This window comes from Chiloscyllium punctatum, chromosome 12 (genome assembly GCF_047496795.1).
Source record: "Chiloscyllium punctatum isolate Juve2018m chromosome 12, sChiPun1.3, whole genome shotgun sequence".
Lineage (NCBI taxonomy): Eukaryota > Metazoa > Chordata > Chondrichthyes > Orectolobiformes > Hemiscylliidae > Chiloscyllium > Chiloscyllium punctatum.
This window is the reverse complement of record NC_092750.1, coordinates 10,898,623-10,913,544: the sequence shown is the minus strand read 5'-3', so window position 1 is coordinate 10,913,544 and position 14,922 is coordinate 10,898,623. Positions and strand designations below refer to the sequence as shown.

The following is a 14,922-nucleotide window of genomic DNA, read 5'->3' as shown; positions in this document are numbered from 1 at the left end:
AGCACTTACACTACAGTCCATACACCAAATAATTTCATAATCCTAATCTTGTGCCTTGCCCATCCAAATACACAACACAAAATGTCTATGCTCAATTTTTGTCATAATGCTGTAATTTATATTTCTTAATTTAAGTGTTTATTAACTCCTTTGTTACTGCTGAAATTACTTCCACTATCTTTACAGCTAATACATACTAAATCATACCAACTCGTCATGCTCTGCTTTTCCCAGTTCCATTAAATTCATATCCTATAATTACAAACTCTCCTGTGAGGGAAAAACTATTTCTCCTGTTCTACTTTATGAAAACACCTCAGTTTTGAATACCACTGTTAAATTTCTCTTGAACATTATCTACTTCAAGGAGAACAACCTAGTCATCAACTGGAAATATTTTTAAAAAAACAAAGCTTGGGTCGTGTTTGGTTTAATTTGAAACATAATATTTAAAAGGAAAGTTTAAATAATTCTATTTAATAGGCATTGTCCCCCACGGTGTGACATTGTGATTTATTTTTTATACTCTATCTGAAAATATTCATACCTTTATCTTCCTGACCTCTAATTTCTAGTGTTAGTCTATTCTTTTTGAATGCTATATTGAAGAAGTCAGTTCTATTATTAATTTTCATCTTCACTAGTTTGTAACACTATTTAGTATTTATTAAAGTATGTCAATATTTAATTATAATTTAATTTTTCTGTTCCATTAGGAAATGTGTTTCTGAGAGGTTCCAACAGATTTTTTATTTAATTGTAGATTTTGCACTTAATCCCCCAAGATTTTCTTGGGTTACTCAGGTAATATGTGCCAGCCTTGTCTGAATAAAGACAACACATTGCATGTGTGAGCTCACTCAAATAGTCTGTATTGTATTCTCCAGTCTGCTTGTCTCGGTGTTGACTTGTAAACGGTTACGTAATCTTCACCAACAGTCATTAAAAACTGTTTTAAAACTGAGCTTACTTGGATTCTTTTTGATCTCTGCAATTGCTGAACCAACTCTCCTGTTGCTTATTTTAAAACTTCCGGCCCTAAGGAATGTCTCACAGCTAAGATATCCAAACCACAGATCAAGGCCAATCATTGCAATCCGTCCAGCCAAATTAATTCTCATTGTGTTCATGATGCTAAAATGGGAGTCTTATTTAAATTTTATGAGCTTGAATTTTAAAAAAAAATGTCATTCTCATGGGTAGATAAATCCTGAACGGTAATTCCCAATTGGTATCAGCAAGTCATGATGTCAGCATGTTAATGGGAATGTGGGTTTAAATGCACAATGTTCACAGCGTTAAAGACAAACTTTAGAAAGTACCGACACAAAACAAAACTGCGGATGCTGGCGAACTGTACAAAAGCAAAAATTGCTGGCGAAACTCAGCAGGTGTGGCAGCATCTGGAAAGAAAACGGAGTGAATATTTCATGTCCAGTGACTGTTCATCAGAATAGAGTTCATCAGTCGGAATGTTAACTCTGCTTTCTTCCCATCAATGCTGCCACCCCTGCTGAGTTTTGCTAGTAATTTCTGTTTTGATTGGAAGTCCCAGTTTTGTTAGATCTGCTAATAGTTGCATGTTAGCTTTTATAACCTGTACCCAAGCAAATGACTGAGTTTCTTCAAAGATGGAAACATCAATTGCTATAAAATAGCATTGTTCACAGTTAGTGTATGAATAAATTGTTCAATGAAAAGTACAGAGGGTATGCCAGGAGCAGCACCAAGCATACCTAAAAATGAGGTGTCAACCTGTGAAGCTACAAAACAGAATTACTTGTGTGTCAAACAGCACAAGCGACAGTTATAAAAAGAGCTAATCAACCAATGGATGAGATTTAAGCACTGCAGTCCTGCCAGATCCAGTTGAGAATGATGGTGAATAATGAAATAACTCCTTGAAGGAGCTTCCATAATGATTTCCATCTTCAATGGTAGTTGAATTCAGCACAGATTAACAGCCCAGCATTTGCAGAAATGCCAAGTGGATTCTCCATCTGGGCATCCTCCAAAGGGCCCCTACCTCACAGATGTCAGGCTCCAGCCAATTTGATTCACTGCTTGTTATATCAAGAGATAGTTGGAATCACTAAAAATGATTTGGATGAGAGTTTATAAGGCATGGTTAGTACAATTGTGGATGACACCAAAATTGGTGTATAGTTGCCAGTGAAGAAGGTTATCTAAGATTGCAAAGGGATCCTGATCAATTGGGCCAATGGACTAAGGATTAGCAGAAAGAGTTTAATTTGGGTAATTGCAAGGTATTGGTAAAATGAAAACATGGGCAGAAGTTACACGGTTAATGGTAGGACCCTGGATAGTGTTGTCAAACAGAGAGAGGAAGGATAGTGCTGGAAAAGAACAGCAGGTCAGGCAGCATCTGAGGAGCAGGAAAATCGATGTTTTGGGCAAAAGCCCTTCATCAGGAATGAGGCAGGAAGCCTCTGGGGTGGAGAGATAAATGGGAGGGGGGTGGGTGGGGCTGGGGAGAAGGTAGCCAAGAGTACAATAGGTGGATGGAGGTGGGAATGAAGGTGATAGATAGGAGAGGAGGGTGGCGCAGATAGGTGGGAAGGAAGACTAGCAGGTAGGACAGGTCATGAGGATGGCACTGAGCTGGAAGATGGGAACTGGGGTAAGGTGGGGGAAGGGGAAATGAGGAAACTGTTGAAGTTCACATTGATGTCCTGGGGTTGAAGTGTTCCGAGGCAGAAAATGAGGCGTTCTTCCTCCAGGCGTCTGGTGGTGAGGGAGCGGCGGTGAAGGAGGCCCAGGACCTGCATGTCCTCAGCAGAATGGGAAGGGGAGTTGAAATGTTCGGCCATGGGGCGGTGGGGTTCATTGGTGCAGATGGCCCAGAGATGTTTCCTAAAGCGCTCTGTGAAGAGGCGTCCAGTCTCCCCAATTTAAAGGAGACTGCATTGGGAGCAACAGATACAATAAATGATATTGGTGGATGTGCAGGTAAAACTTTGATGGACATGGAAGGCTCTTTGGGACCTTGGATGGAGGTGAGGGGGGAGATATGGGCACAGGTTTTGCAGTTCCTGCGGTGGCAGGGGAAGGTGCCAGGATGGGAAGGTGGGTTGTTGGGGAGACGTAGATCTGACCAGATAGTCACCGAGGGAACAGTCTTTGCGGAAAGCGGAAAGGGGTGGAGAGGGAAATATATCCCTGGTGGCGGGGTCCATTTGGAAGTGGCAGAAATGTCGGCGGATGATGCAGTTTATGCGGAGGTTGGTGCGGTGGTAGGTGAGAACCAGGGGGTTCTGTCCTTGTTACGGTTAAAGGAGTGGGGTTTGAGGGCGGAGGTGCGGGATGTGGATAAGATGCGTTGAAAATCACCTATACAGTGTATTCAAAAAGAACGGGTACCCAATGAACACAGTCAGCTGAAGTCTCAGCAACAAACCCAAACAAGCTGACAAAATATGTCCAGAAACCCTAACCACTCTCTCCTACATAAAAGACATCTCAGAAATTACTGCAAACTCCTTGACATGATGGTAGCCCACAAACCCACCAACACATTAAAACAGTAGCTAATGAACTTGAAAGACCCTATACAGACAACAATGAAAACAAACGTCATTTACAAAATACCTTGCTAGAACTGTAACAAACACTACATTGGACAAATATGCAGGAAACTAGCCACCAGGATACATGAACATCAACTAGCCACAAAAAGACATGATCCACTATCATTACAATCCATATATACAGATGAGGAAGGACACCACTTTCATGGGGATAACACATCCATCCTAGGACAAGCCAAAGAGAGACACACAAGCGAATTCCTAGAAGTATGGCATTCCAACTGGAACTCTATCAACAAACACATCAATTTGGACTCCATCTACTGCCCGCTGAGAAAAAGAACAAGAAATAACATCACCAACACAGGAAATGATGTCACCAACCCAAGGAAACCTAAACACATAAACAGAAAGCAGGACATAAAACCAGCGCCTCACTGGAGGCTCACTGATGATGTTACCGAGTATGGTGACAAAATGTCTGAAATCAAGCCTTCCAGCCCAGCAAGCAAACTTACATCCATGTTTGCTAATCATTGTGCAATTGTCAGTCTCATTCGCAACTCATCAAATACTCAAACAATCCATTTCCAAATGAAGCATAATTTGGATATACAGTATCTATATTTTCACTGATAACTGGCAAGTACCATTCACACTACACAATTTCGAGGCAATGGCCATCTCTAATAGAGAGGAATATAACCATTGCCCCCTTGTCATTCAATGGTATCATCATCAATGAAAAACCCACTATTAACATTCTTGAGTTACCACTGATACGAAACTGATCTGGACTAAGCACATAGGTACCGTGCTTATATGAGCAGATTAGAGGCTAGTAATCGTGCAGCCAGTAACACCCCTGACACCGAGAAACCTGTCCACTATCTACAACACATCGGTCATGAGTGTGATGAAATATTCCCCACATGGCTGTACAAGTGCAGTTCCAATAAAACTCTCAAAACCTGACACCATCCCAGACAAAACAATATGCTCAATTAGGACCACATCTACAAATATTCATGCCACTATGAACACACAGAACAGAAATTCATTGAGGCTCCTCAGGAAACCCAACCCAAGTCTACAATTCATACAATCGAGAAGGGTAGCTGGTACATGGGAACACCATCACCTGCAAGTTTCCCTCCAAGCCATTCACCATCCTGACTTAGAAATGTATCAATGATCATTCAGTGTCACTGGGACCAAATCAACAAACATGCCCTCGGATTTATTGTGGGACTACATATAGCAAATGGTCTACCTATGGCAAAATGTTGCATTTCGGAGTCGATCCTGCAGCTTTTCCACTGCGATCAGGGATCACCAGGATTTGGAATTGACTTGGGATTTGCCCTGCTTATTTGTACCAAATCTCCTCACAACATCAACTTCTTACGACAAAATTTCCCGACAACATTCACCCTGTTTTCTTGCCAGCTTCACCCCATCTCTCCCAGCAAGTCAGGCGGCCATGCGCATGTCAGCGTCTCTCCTGCAACTTTTCCATTGCGATCAGGGATCACCGGTTTTTGCAAGCTGGAACAGCTGGCCGTCAGCAAGCTTACGAGCGAGGGAGTGTTTGATAGAGAGAGAGAGAGTGCAAAGGCCAGCATGGACGCGTCGCTGACTCAAAGAGTGTTTTGTGCGTTCGCAGATGTTGGTCAATGAAGAGTCGGAGAATTGGAATTGGTGCAGGATTGAGGGTTTGTCGATTTGATTATTTGACTGTTTTGGAATGCTCCTTACGCAGCCAATCAGAAGAAATGTGCCATGAGACTGGAAGCAAAAGGCATCGAATGGCTGCAGGAGAAGGGTGAGAGGCAATGCAAACCACCCTCGCGCCAGCAAGACCAGGTGCAGAGCTTCACCTTCATTCACTCGCCTCCGTCGCAGTTAAACGAAGGACGGAGCGCGCGAGCGACTCTGCACCTGCCGAAACCCAGGATTGAACCGGGGACCTTTAGATCTTCAGTCTAACGCTTACCCAACTGAGCTGTTTCAGCAGCTGCAGCCAGTTCGGCACGCTGCAGCACTTTGCTCGCCGCCACATTCACTTGGGATTTGCCCTGCATTTTTGTTCCAAATCTCCTCACGACATCGACTCCTTCCGGCAAAATTTCCCAGCCTGTTTTCTCGCCGGACAGTTGGCTTCAGCCGCTGCCTCTTTATGCCGTCTATATCGACACTGTCGTTGATTCTGCACCATCATTTCTGAAGTTGACAGCTTGGCTCTGGTCGACTCGCTCGTCGAATGCACAACCAGGAACTGGTCCCTCCAGTCCTCGACAAGTTCCACGTCGTGCTCCGTTCACCGTCAACATCTCTCGCCAGCTTCACCCCATCTCTCCTCTAGCTCTCGAACTGCTGCACGTGATGCCATCCGTCTGCAAACGGTCAGTATCGGTCTAAGCTGCTTTGCGAGCGAGCCGACGCACCGGAACAATTTGAACTCATCGCCTCTGCTCCGGCTTCAGTCCGTCCACTGTGAAAACCATCAGTTCTTACTCTGCAGGCTTGAGGATTCCCAAGTTCTCCGCAACCATCTCCAAAGCGGCATGTAAGTCACTGCCTGTTTACACCACCGACTCTGTTTGTGAATACTTTTCCATCGTCATTCTGCACAATCACTTCTGAAGTGACCGCTTGTGTCGAAAACAAGGAACAGTCCAAAGCGATTTCCCAAGGCGCGCCTCTGGAACGCTCAAATCAACCTAAAGTCAGGCGGCCATGCGCATGTCAGCGTCTCTCCTGCAACTTTTCCATTGCGATCAGGGATCACCGGTTTTTGCAAGCTGGAACAGCTGGCCGTCAGCAAGCTTACGAGCGAGGGAGTGTTTGATAGAGAGAGAGAGAGTGCAAAGGCCAGCATGGACGCGTCGCTGACTCAAAGAGTGTTTTGTGCGTTCGCAGATGTTGGTCAATGAAGAGTCGGAGAATTGGAATTGGTGCAGGATTGAGGGTTTGTCGATTTGATTATTTGACTGTTTTGGAATGCTCCTTACGCAGCCAATCAGAAGAAATGTGCCATGAGACTGGAAGCAAAAGGCATCGAATGGCTGCAGGAGGAGGGTGAGAGGCAATGCAAACCACCCTCGCGCCAGCAAGACCAGGTGCAGAGCTTCACCTTCATTCACTCGTCTCCGTCGCAGTTAAACGAAGGACGGAGCGCGCGAGCGACTCTGCACCTGCCGAAACCCAGGATTGAACCGGGGACCTTTAGATTTTCAGTCTAACGCTTACCCAACTGAGCTATTTCGGCAGCCGCAGCCAGTTCGGCACGCTGCAGCACTTTGCTCGCTGCCACATTCACTTGGGATTTGCCCTGCGTTTTTGTTCCAAATCTCCTCACGACATCGACTCCTTCCGGCAAAATTTCCCAGCCTGTTTTCTCGCCGGACAGTTGGCTTCAGCCGCTGCCTCTTTATGCCGTCTATATCGACACTGTCGTTGATTCTGCACCATCATTTCTGAAGTTGACAGCTTGGCTCTGGTCGACTCGCTCGTCGAATGCACAACCAGGAACTGGTCCCTCCAGTCCTCGACAAGTTCCACGTCGTGCTCCGTTCACCGTCAACATCTCTCGCCAGCTTCACCCCATCTCTCCTCTAGCTCTCGAACTGCTGCACGTGATGCCATCCGTCTGCAAACGGTCAGTATCGGTCTAAGCTGCTTTGCGAGCGAGCCGACGCACCGGAACAATTTGAACTCATCGCCTCTGCTCCGGCTTCAGTCCGTCCACTGTGAAAACCATCAGTTCTTACTCTGCAGGCTTGAGGATTCCCAAGTTCTCCGCAACCATCTCCAAAGCGGCATGTAAGTCACTGCCTGTTTACACCACCGACTCTGTTTGTGAATACTTTTCCATCGTCATTCTGCACAATCACTTCTGAAGTGACCGCTTGTGTCGAAAACAAGGAACAGTCCAAAGCGATTTCCCAAGGCGCGCCTCTGGAACGCTCAAATCAACCTAAAGTCAGGCGGCCATGCGCATGTCAGCGTCTCTCCTGCAACTTTTCCATTGCGATCAGGGATCACCGGTTTTTGCAAGCTGGAACAGCTGGCCGTCAGCAAGCTTACGAGCGAGGGAGTGTTTGATAGAGAGAGAGAGAGTGCAAAGGCCAGCATGGACGCGTCGCTGACTCAAAGAGTGTTTTGTGCGTTCGCAGATGTTGGTCAATGAAGAGTCGGAGAATTGGAATTGGTGCAGGATTGAGGGTTTGTCGATTTGATTATTTGACTGTTTTGGAATGCTCCTTACGCAGCCAATCAGAAGAAATGTGCCATGAGACTGGAAGCAAAAGGCATCGAATGGCTGCAGGAGGAGGGTGAGAGGCAATGCAAACCACCCTCGCGCCAGCAAGACCAGGTGCAGAGCTTCACCTTCATTCACTCACCTCCGTCGCAGTTAAACGAAGGACGGAGCGCGCGAGCGACTCTGCACCTGCCGAAACCCAGGATGGAACCGGGGACCTTTAGATTTTCAGTCTAACGCTTACCCAACTGAGCTATTTCGGCAGCTGCAGCCAGTTCGGCACGCTGCAGCACTTTGCTCGCCGCCACATTCACTTGGGATTTGCCCTGCGTTTTTGTTCCAAATCTCCTCACGACATCGACTCCTTCCGGCAAAATTTCCCAGCCTGTTTTCTCGCCGGACAGTTGGCTTCAGCCGCTGCCTCTTTATGCCGTCTATATCGACACTGTCGTTGATTCTGCACCATCATTTCTGAAGTTGACAGCTTGGCTCTGGTCGACTCGCTCGTCGAATGCACAACCAGGAACTGGTCCCTCCAGTCCTCGACAAGTTCCACGTCGTGCTCCGTTCACCGTCAACATCTCTCGCCAGCTTCACCCCATCTCTCCTCTAGCTCTCGAACTGCTGCACGTGATGCCATCCGTCTGCAAACGGTCAGTATCGGTCTAAGCTGCTTTGCGAGCGAGCCGACGCACCGGAACAATTTGAACTCATCGCCTCTGCTCCGGCTTCAGTCCGTCCACTGTGAAAACCATCAGTTCTTACTCTGCAGGCTTGAGGATTCCCAAGTTCTCCGCAACCATCTCCAAAGCAGCATGTAAGTCACTGCCTGTTTACACCACCGACTCTGTTTGTGAATACTTTTCCATCGTCATTCTGCACAATCACTTCTGAAGTGACCGCTTGTGTCGAAAACAAGGAACAGTCCAAAGCGATTTCCCAAGGCGCGCCTCTGGAACGCTCAAATCAACCTAAAGTCAGGCGGCCATGCGCATGTCAGCGTCTCTCCTGCAACTTTTCCATTGCGATCAGGGATCACCGGTTTTTGCAAGCTGGAACAGCTGGCCGTCAGCAAGCTTACGAGCGAGGGAGTGTTTGATAGAGAGAGAGAGAGTGCAAAGGCCAGCATGGACGCGTCGCTGACTCAAAGAGTGTTTTGTGCGTTCGCAGATGTTGGTCAATGAAGAGTCGGAGAATTGGAATTGGTGCAGGATTGAGGGTTTGTCGATTTGATTATTTGACTGTTTTGGAATGCTCCTTACGCAGCCAATCAGAAGAAATGTGCCATGAGACTGGAAGCAAAAGGCATCGAATGGCTGCAGGAGGAGGGTGAGAGGCAATGCAAACCACCCTCGCGCCAGCAAGACCAGGTGCAGAGCTTCACCTTCATTCACTCGCCTCCGTCGCAGTTAAACGAAGGACGGAGCGCGCGAGCGACTCTGCACCTGCCGAAACCCGGGATTGAACCGGGGACCTTTAGATCTTCAGTCTAACGCTCTCCCAACTGAGCTATTTCGGCAGCTGCAGCCCGCTCGGCACGCTGCAGCACTTTGCTCGCTGCCACATTCACTTGGGATTTGCCCTGCGTTTTTGTTCCAAATCTCCTCACGACATCGACTCCTTCCGGCAAAATTTCCCAGCCTGTTTTCTCGCCGGACAGTTGGCTTCAGCCGCTGCCTCTTTATGCCGTCTATATCGACACTGTCGTTGATTCTGCACCATCATTTCTGAAGTTGACAGCTTGGCTCTGGTCGACTCGCTCGTCGAATGCACAACCAGGAACTGGTCACTCCAGTCCTCGACAAGTTCCACGTCGTGCTCCGTTCACCGTCAACATCTCTCGCCAGCTTCACCCCATCTCTCCTCTAGCTCTCGAACTGCTGCACGTGATGCCATCCGTCTGCAAACGGTCAGTATCGGTCTAAGCTGCTTTGCGAGCGAGCCGACGCACCGGAACAATTTGAACTCATCGCCTCTGCTCCGGCTTCAGTCCGTCCACTGTGAAAACCATCAGTTCTTACTCTGCAGGCTTGAGGATTCCCAAGTTCTCCGCAACCATCTCCAAAGCGGCATGTAAGTCACTGCCTGTTTACACCACCGACTCTGTTTGTGAATACTTTTCCATCGTCATTCTGCACAATCACTTCTGAAGTGACCGCTTGTGTCGAAAACAAGGTACAGTCCAAAGCGATTTCCCAAGGCGCGCCTCTGGAACGCTCAAATCAACCTAAAGTCAGGCGGCCATGCGCATGTCAGCGTCTCTCCTGCAACTTTTCCATTGCGATCAGGGATCACCGGTTTTTGCAAGCTGGAACAGCTGGCCGTCAGCAAGCTTACGAGCGAGGGAGTGTTTGATAGAGAGAGAGAGAGTGCAAAGGCCAGCATGGACGCGTCGCTGACTCAAAGAGTGTTTTGTGCGTTCGCAGATGTTGGTCAATGAAGAGTCGGAGAATTGGAATTGGTGCAGGATTGAGGGTTTGTCGATTTGATTATTTGACTGTTTTGGAATGCTCCTTACGCAGCCAATCAGAAGAAATGTGCCATGAGACTGGAAGCAAAAGGCATCGAATGGCTGCAGGAGGAGGGTGAGAGGCAATGCAAACCACCCTCGCGCCAGCAAGACCAGGTGCAGAGCTTCACCTTCATTCACTCGCCTCCGTCGCAGTTAAACGAAGGACGGAGCGCGCGAGCGACTCTGCACCTGCCGAAACCCAGGATTGAACCGGGGACCTTTAGATCTTCAGTCTAACGCTTACCCAACTGAGCTATTTCGGCAGCTGCAGCCAGTTCGGCACGCTGCAGCACTTTGCTCGCCGCCACATTCACTTGGGATTTGCCCTGCGTTTTTGTTCCAAATCTCCTCACGACATCGACTCCTTCCGGCAAAATTTCCCAGCCTGTTTTCTCGCCGGACAGTTGGCTTCAGCCGCTGCCTCTTTATGCCGTCTATATCGACACTGTCGTTGATTCTGCACCATCATTTCTGAAGTTGACAGCTTGGCTCTGGTCGACTCGCTCGTCGAATGCACAACCAGGAACTGGTCCCTCCAGTCCTCGACAAGTTCCACGTCGTGCTCCGTTCACCGTCAACATCTCTCGCCAGCTTCACCCCATCTCTCCTCTAGCTCTCGAACTGCTGCACGTGATGCCATCCGTCTGCAAACGGTCAGTATCGGTCTAAGCTGCTTTGCGAGCGAGCCGACGCACCGGAACAATTTGAACTCATCGCCTCTGCTCCGGCTTCAGTCCGTCCACTGTGAAAACCATCAGTTCTTACTCTGCAGGCTTGAGGATTCCCAAGTTCTCCGCAACCATCTCCAAAGCGGCATGTAAGTCACTGCCTGTTTACACCACCGACTCTGTTTGTGAATACTTTTCCATCGTCATTCTGCACAATCACTTCTGAAGTGACCGCTTGTGTCGAAAACAAGGAACAGTCCAAAGCGATTTCCCAAGGCGCGCCTCTGGAACGCTCAAATCAACCTAAAGTCAGGCGGCCATGCGCATGTCAGCGTCTCTCCTGCAACTTTTCCATTGCGATCAGGGATCACCGGTTTTTGCAAGCTGGAACAGCTGGCCGTCAGCAAGCTTACGAGCGAGGGAGTGTTTGATAGAGAGAGAGAGAGTGCAAAGGCCAGCATGGACGCGTCGCTGACTCAAAGAGTGTTTTGTGCGTTCGCAGATGTTGGTCAATGAAGAGTCGGAGAATTGGAATTGGTGCAGGATTGAGGGTTTGTCGATTTGATTATTTGACTGTTTTGGAATGCTCCTTACGCAGCCAATCAGAAGAAATGTGCCATGAGACTGGAAGCAAAAGGCATCGAATGGCTGCAGGAGGAGGGTGAGAGGCAATGCAAACCACCCTCGCGCCAGCAAGACCAGGTGCAGAGCTTCACCTTCATTCACTCGCCTCCGTCGCAGTTAAACGAAGGACGGAGCGCGCGAGCGACTCTGCACCTGCCGAAACCCGGGATTGAACCGGGGACCTTTTGATCTTCAGTCTAACGCTCTCCCAACTGAGCCATTTCGGCAGCGGCAGCCCGCTCGGCACGCTGCAGCACTTTGCTCGCTGCCACATTCACTTGGGATTTGCCCTGCGTTTTTGTTCCAAATCTCCTCACGACATCGACTCCTTCCGGCAAAATTTCCCAGCCTGTTTTCTCGCCGGACAGTTGGCTTCAGCCGCTGCCTCTTTATGCCGTCTATATCGACACTGTCGTTGATTCTGCACCATCATTTCTGAAGTTGACAGCTTGGCTCTGGTCGACTCGCTCGTCGAATGCACAACCAGGAACTGGTCACTCCAGTCCTCGACAAGTTCCACGTCGTGCTCCGTTCACCGTCAACATCTCTCGCCAGCTTCACCCCATCTCTCCTCTAGCTCTCGAACTGCTGCACGTGATGCCATCCGTCTGCAAACGGTCAGTATCGGTCTAAGCTGCTTTGCGAGCGAGCCGACGCACCGGAACAATTTGAACTCATCGCCTCTGCTCCGGCTTCAGTCCGTCCACTGTGAAAACCATCAGTTCTTACTCTGCAGGCTTGAGGATTCCCAAGTTCTCCGCAACCATCTCCAAAGCGGCATGTAAGTCACTGCCTGTTTACACCACCGACTCTGTTTGTGAATACTTTTCCATCGTCATTCTGCACAATCACTTCTGAAGTGACCGCTTGTGTCGAAAACAAGGTACAGTCCAAAGCGATTTCCCAAGGCGCGCCTCTGGAACGCTCAAATCAACCTAAAGTCAGGCGGCCATGCGCATGTCAGCGTCTCTCCTGCAACTTTTCCATTGCGATCAGGGATCACCGGTTTTTGCAAGCTGGAACAGCTGGCCGTCAGCAAGCTTACGAGCGAGGGAGTGTTTGATAGAGAGAGAGAGAGTGCAAAGGCCAGCATGGACGCGTCGCTGACTCAAAGAGTGTTTTGTGCGTTCGCAGATGTTGGTCAATGAAGAGTCGGAGAATTGGAATTGGTGCAGGATTGAGGGTTTGTCGATTTGATTATTTGACTGTTTTGGAATGCTCCTTACGCAGCCAATCAGAAGAAATGTGCCATGAGACTGGAAGCAAAAGGCATCGAATGGCTGCAGGAGGAGGGTGAGAGGCAATGCAAACCACCCTCGCGCCAGCAAGACCAGGTGCAGAGCTTCACCTTCATTCACTCGCCTCCGTCGCAGTTAAACGAAGGACGGAGCGCGCGAGCGACTCTGCACCTGCCGAAACCCGGGATTGAACCGGGGACCTTTAGATCTTCAGTCTAACGCTTACCCAACTGAGCTATTTCGGCAGCTGCAGCCAGTTCGGCACGCTGCAGCACTTTGCTCGCCGCCACATTCACTTGGGATTTGCCCTGCGTTTTTGTTCCAAATCTCCTCACGACATCGACTCCTTCCGGCAAAATTTCCCAGCCTGTTTTCTCGCCGGACAGTTGGCTTCAGCCGCTGCCTCTTTATGCCGTCTATATCGACACTGTCGTTGATTCTGCACCATCATTTCTGAAGTTGACAGCTTGGCTCTGGTCGACTCGCTCGTCGAATGCACAACCAGGAACTGGTCCCTCCAGTCCTCGACAAGTTCCACGTCGTGCTCCGTTCACCGTCAACATCTCTCGCCAGCTTCACCCCATCTCTCCTCTAGCTCTCGAACTGCTGCACGTGATGCCATCCGTCTGCAAACGGTCAGTATCGGTCTAAGCTGCTTTGCGAGCGAGCCGACGCACCGGAACAATTTGAACTCATCGCCTCTGCTCCGGCTTCAGTCCGTCCACTGTGAAAACCATCAGTTCTTACTCTGCAGGCTTGAGGATTCCCAAGTTCTCCGCAACCATCTCCAAAGCGGCATGTAAGTCACTGCCTGTTTACACCACCGACTCTGTTTGTGAATACTTTTCCATCGTCATTCTGCACAATCACTTCTGAAGTGACCGCTTGTGTCGAAAACAAGGAACAGTCCAAAGCGATTTCCCAAGGCGCGCCTCTGGAACGCTCAAATCAACCTAAAGTCAGGCGGCCATGCGCATGTCAGCGTCTCTCCTGCAACTTTTCCATTGCGATCAGGGATCACCGGTTTTTGCAAGCTGGAACAGCTGGCCGTCAGCAAGCTTACGAGCGAGGGAGTGTTTGATAGAGAGAGAGAGAGTGCAAAGGCCAGCATGGACGCGTCGCTGACTCAAAGAGTGTTTTGTGCGTTCGCAGATGTTGGTCAATGAAGAGTCGGAGAATTGGAATTGGTGCAGGATTGAGGGTTTGTCGATTTGATTATTTGACTGTTTTGGAATGCTCCTTACGCAGCCAATCAGAAGAAATGTGCCATGAGACTGGAAGCAAAAGGCATCGAATGGCTGCAGGAGGAGGGTGAGAGGCAATGCAAACCACCCTCGCGCCAGCAAGACCAGGTGCAGAGCTTCACCTTCATTCACTCGCCTCCGTCGCAGTTAAACGAAGGACGGAGCGCGCGAGCGACTCTGCACCTGCCGAAACCCGGGATTGAACCGGGGACCTTTAGATCTTCAGTCTAACGCTCTCCCAACTGAGCTATTTCGGCAGCTGCAGCCCGCTCGGCACGCTGCAGCACTTTGCTCGCTGCCACATTCACTTGGGATTTGCCCTGCGTTTTTGTTCCAAATCTCCTCACGACATCGACTCCTTCCGGCAAAATTTCCCAGCCTGTTTTCTCGCCGGACAGTTGGCTTCAGCCGCTGCCTCTTTATGCCGTCTATATCGACACTGTCGTTGATTCTGCACCATCATTTCTGAAGTTGACAGCTTGGCTCTGGTCGACTCGCTCGTCGAATGCACAACCAGGAACTGGTCACTCCAGTCCTCGACAAGTTCCACGTCGTGCTCCGTTCACCGTCAACATCTCTCGCCAGCTTCACCCCATCTCTCCTCTAGCTCTCGAACTGCTGCACGTGATGCCATCCGTCTGCAAACGGTCAGTATCGGTCTAAGCTGCTTTGCGAGCGAGCCGACGCACCGGAACAATTTGAACTCATCGCCTCTGCTCCGGCTTCAGTCCGTCCACTGTGAAAACCATCAGTTCTTACTCTGCAGGCTTGAGGATTCCCAAGTTCTCCGCAACCATCTCCAAAGCGGCATGTAAGTCACTGCC

General features: G+C 49.0%; 8 non-coding genes across 8 annotated transcripts; all 8 read right to left on the bottom strand.

Annotated features, from left to right (window-relative positions):
* Positions 1–5,490: 5,490 nt before the first annotated feature.
* trnaf-gaa (transfer RNA phenylalanine (anticodon GAA)) lies at positions 5,491–5,563 on the bottom strand. Its single transcript has one exon. It is a non-coding gene; the product is annotated as a tRNA-Phe (tRNA).
* A 1,183-nt stretch (positions 5,564–6,746) lies between these two features.
* trnaf-gaa (transfer RNA phenylalanine (anticodon GAA)) lies at positions 6,747–6,819 on the bottom strand. Its single transcript has one exon. It is a non-coding gene; the product is annotated as a tRNA-Phe (tRNA).
* Positions 6,820–8,002: 1,183 nt separating this feature from the next.
* On the bottom strand, positions 8,003–8,075 carry trnaf-gaa (transfer RNA phenylalanine (anticodon GAA)). The gene has a single exon. It is a non-coding gene; the product is annotated as a tRNA-Phe (tRNA).
* A 1,183-nt stretch (positions 8,076–9,258) lies between these two features.
* trnaf-gaa (transfer RNA phenylalanine (anticodon GAA)) lies at positions 9,259–9,331 on the bottom strand. The gene has a single exon. It is a non-coding gene; the product is annotated as a tRNA-Phe (tRNA).
* Positions 9,332–10,514: 1,183 nt separating this feature from the next.
* trnaf-gaa (transfer RNA phenylalanine (anticodon GAA)) lies at positions 10,515–10,587 on the bottom strand. The gene has a single exon. It is a non-coding gene; the product is annotated as a tRNA-Phe (tRNA).
* A 1,183-nt stretch (positions 10,588–11,770) lies between these two features.
* trnaf-gaa (transfer RNA phenylalanine (anticodon GAA)) lies at positions 11,771–11,843 on the bottom strand. The gene has a single exon. It is a non-coding gene; the product is annotated as a tRNA-Phe (tRNA).
* Positions 11,844–13,026: 1,183 nt separating this feature from the next.
* trnaf-gaa (transfer RNA phenylalanine (anticodon GAA)) lies at positions 13,027–13,099 on the bottom strand. The gene has a single exon. It is a non-coding gene; the product is annotated as a tRNA-Phe (tRNA).
* A 1,183-nt stretch (positions 13,100–14,282) lies between these two features.
* trnaf-gaa (transfer RNA phenylalanine (anticodon GAA)) lies at positions 14,283–14,355 on the bottom strand. Its single transcript has one exon. It is a non-coding gene; the product is annotated as a tRNA-Phe (tRNA).
* Between the last annotated feature and the right edge of the window lie 567 nt (positions 14,356–14,922).